Raw genomic sequence first — 4,195 nt, forward strand, 5'->3', positions numbered from 1 at the left:
GAGTTCAATCCCTGGTGCAAAAAAAAAAAAAAGTGCGAGTTCCTTTAATTCCCTTTTCCTCCACTTTGTTCACAAAGGGACCCTTTTGGCTGGTGCTTCTGGTCTGGCCATGGCAGTGGCTGTGCTGCTGGGGATTTCTTCCTTATTTTATTATATCCAACCTTCTGAGTCCCTGATCTGCTTTGAATGTCCAGTTTTAAGTTCCAGTGAAGTGCCCCCACATTTTTTGTTAACCCACCTGGCTGAGAAGCTTCCTATCTGCTTTCTTGGTTTCATGCCTCAGAGCAGAGCCAGGAAAGTGACTCCCTCTATTCCGCCATCTTGAAAACCTCCCGAGGCTGGCTTAGAACTGGAGATTCCCCTTACCTCAGCCTCCCAAGTGTCTGGGATGACAGGTATGTGCCTCTGTATCCAGCAGGACCTAATTTTTCATGAGTTGATTTTGTTTTTATCTTAAAATAGTTTGCAGACCCTTTTATGTTAGTACATATTGATCTAAACCATTCTTTTCCCTTTCCCCTGTTTTTTGTAGTCATATAATAATTTGGATGTATAATTTAAAAAATCAATTTGATGAAAATCTAGCTTGATTTATTTGCATTTCTCCGCTACAAATCATGCTTCATTGACCAACTTTGAGGACTTTTTTTTTGGGGGGGGGTTGAGTGGAATCCAAGGCTTCATGCATGCTAAGCCATTGCTCTGTACCACTGAGCTACATCCCCGGCCCTATGACCAACTTTGTACACACATACATCTTTTCACATATGTGTGAGTACCTCTAAGGGATAGATTCCAAGAGAAGAAATTTCTGGGTGAAGGGATCACACACGTAAAAATTTTGGTTTGGAAATGTGCTTTTCTGGGGGAACACTTTTCTTGGGAACTGTGTTAACAGACTGGAGATGTATATGCATAACTCTTTGGTTTGTCTTCTGGGAAATTTTTTTTAATGTCAAATATATCATCCTTCTCTTAAGAACATACATGAAAAGCTGGTTTGTAAGCCCAATGTCTTGGGAGGCTGAGTCAGGAGAATCGAAAGTTCAAAGTCAGCTTCAGCAACTAACGAGGTCCTAAGTAACTTAGAGAGACCCTGTCTCAAAATAAAAAAAAAATACATTATTACGTGTGTGTGTATGTGTGTGTGTGTGTGTGTGTGTGTATAAAATTTTTTTTTCTTTCAATCTCAGAGAACGTGATTCCTATACCATCTACACTTTTGGTTTCCTCTTCTCCCTATTCTCATTTTCATTTTGTTTCATATGCATACTAAATGCATTTTAAACTTTTCCTGTATCTTTACATAATGTAACTTTTGCACCAAGTGCTTCCAGAAAAACTTTCAATCAACCATTTTTTTTTTTTTTTTGCTATGAGTGCAGAAAATGGTTGAATGGAGGTTTTTGATGACAGCCCTGAAGCAGGGAGGGAACAGACAGACAGCTGTCTGTTGAGAGAGCTCTGTTCCCTGCAAACCCTCTGTAGATCTAGTTCACCTTGCTTTCCCAACACTTTCCTAAGACTGGGATCTTAGATGCAGATGAGAACCAGATCTACAAGACTCCAAAGTCTGTCCTGCACATCATATTGCCTTTGCTGCGTGGAAAGTTATGCTGGCATATCCAACTATAACAGGTTCATGGCCCTGTCACTCCCAAGGCTGCTTCTGAAAGACAGTTGGGATGTGAACCTCAGGCTTACTGTGGTCCTCACACTTAGGGAAGCCTGACCTCTTGGGGCACACCTGCATGTCTTGCATTAAGAGGACTGTCTCTCATGCCCTCCACCTCAGACTTTTGAACTAAGTACAGAGGTTGAATGATGACCTCTGAGTGTATCCAGATTCACTGATGTCAATCAAAGCAAAGGGGCTTTCATTGTAGCAGGAGGGACTGGGGTAACACTGCTGCAGGGTAGGACTCTGCTCAGGAAGAGGTGCTAACTACAGAAATGAGTTAGCGGAGGTGAGCATGGAATCCCCTTCAAGTGCCCTTGAAGAATAAGCCAGATCTTCAACTGTTGGAGACTTAGGGTGGATGATTAATAAGGCCCCTGTGCCAGCCCTGCTAAACTTCCCTAGAAAACTACAAATCCACAATGCCAACTGGTCATTAAACTCCATTACTCCAGGCTCTCTTTTCTCTACAAAATTTGGCTTAGGCCACCAGGTGGTGATGGTTCAATAGAAATAAGCCACAAGTGAAAGCATTAAAAACAGGCTAGAAAGCTCTGAAGTCAAGAAAGGATTTATTTATTTTTTTCTTGTGAACACAGTGGCCCTGATGAGTGGGCTGGTCGAGGAAAATTTGGAGGCTCTAGGGGAAACTCTGAATAACAAAGACAGAAGAAGAAGCAGATGCCACATGTGGTGGTCTCCTTGGCCTCTCAGGGATCACCCAGGCTTCCTTGTGTTCACTATTAGTCAGATTCAGAGGCCAGGGCACTGCCCAGTGGATCATGGGCAGACGAAATATGCCACCTGGAATGATTAGATCAAGGCCCACTAATCTGCAGGAATGATCAGTAGGATATGAGCTAGTCTTCATGGAGCTGTCCAGGGTTCTTACCAGGGCCTGGCTTCCTTTGTGGATTGGTCTTTTGCTTTCTCGCCTTTTTTTCCAGGGCTTTGTCACAAAAATATATATATTCCTAATATATATATATACTGAATTGCTTCCTCACTTGACAGTCTTATTGTGCCCTTGGGACCCACCAATTAGTCTGCTAAATCAGGTCCAAATGGGTGCATCTCAGCACAGAACCAAATGAATTAAATGCCTCATTCCTCCTCCATATCTATGGGATTTAAAAAAATATTTATTTTTTTTAGTTATAGGTGGACACAATATCTTTATTTTTATGTGGTGCTGAGGCTCGAACCCAGTGCCTCACACATGGTAGGCGAGCACTCTGCTTCTGAGCCACAACCGCAGCCCCTCTGTGGCATTTTTGATTCTCAATTTCTGTCCATCTCATATCACTGCCGTGAAGGGTGCATGGTGGGAAAGTAGCAAGGGATGGTGATGGAGGAGTGAGCTGTGGCCAGATTGTGAAACCTCCAGGTGAGAATTCAGTGCAGGGCAGGTGCCTTGTCTATCTCGGAGTGCTCATAGTGTCCTGCACAAATTCCAGGCACAAAGTAAGCACTCAGTAAAAGATGTGTAATGTCTAATAGTGTAGAACTGTGTAAAGGTTATGGAAATGTGGGCTGGCTCTAGGCTCAGTCCCCTGGAATAGCTCAGTTAAAAATTCTCAGAGGAGAAGGGGGTGAATGATCCCTATTCCCATTTATTTCTTCCTGGTATTAATTTACATCTGGATTGACTAAAAGAACCACTTCTTTGTTCTTCTGTGTTGCTTCTCACTATCTTAGACTCATGTGTAATACAAGGTTAAGATAGGAATGAGGAAGGTAAGAATCAGGAGCACAGGTGGAGCTAGGGGAGCGAATTCAAGATTGGGGACTACAGTTTGACAAACAGGCTGTAGGGAAAGTAGGTATCTATTATGCAGCTCAGAAACCAGTAGGTGAAGAAATAAAATTTCAGAAGTATCCATATAGATGAACCAGAGGTAGATACAGGGAGTGATTTGGAGAAAATACCCAATCTTGCTCTGGTGTGGTGTGGGGAGCCCTGATGTCAGTGCCCATTGTGATCTGAGCAAAAATCTTCCCTAGGGCCAGGCACCATCCAGCAGGGCATTGGGGGCAAAAGGCAAACCTCCTCCTCTTTGCACAAACTCTGGAGCACTTATTTGTAGGACTCTGGGCACTTTGGTCTCCACAGCTCCTTGGAGATACATTGAGTTGGAAGAAGCCCAGTGAAAGGCCATGAATCAGGCGCCCTGCATCCCTCCTTCCTTTTCTACAAGTATTATCTCTGAGATGTTTCCATTTTCTGTATTTGCCCTCTTATCCATTCCCTCTGATCACCATCCTTTCTTCCTTGGGTTACTGTGATAATCACCTCTCAAATGCATCTCTCCATGTCTGATCCAACCACTTCCAATCCATCCTTTGCAAAGGCAGCCAGAGAGATTCTTCTGGAATCCAAACTTAATCACGTCACACCCTTCCATAAACCCCTTCAATGATTCCACACTTTTGGGTGTCACTCAAGGTTCTTTAGCCTTGGCCCACATTTCAGCCTTACCTATATCCCCCTCTCCATGTGTTCTCTACTCCAGCTTC

Source organism: Marmota marmota, unplaced genomic scaffold (assembly GCF_001458135.2).
Source record: "Marmota marmota marmota unplaced genomic scaffold, marMar, whole genome shotgun sequence".
NCBI lineage: Eukaryota > Metazoa > Chordata > Mammalia > Rodentia > Sciuridae > Marmota > Marmota marmota.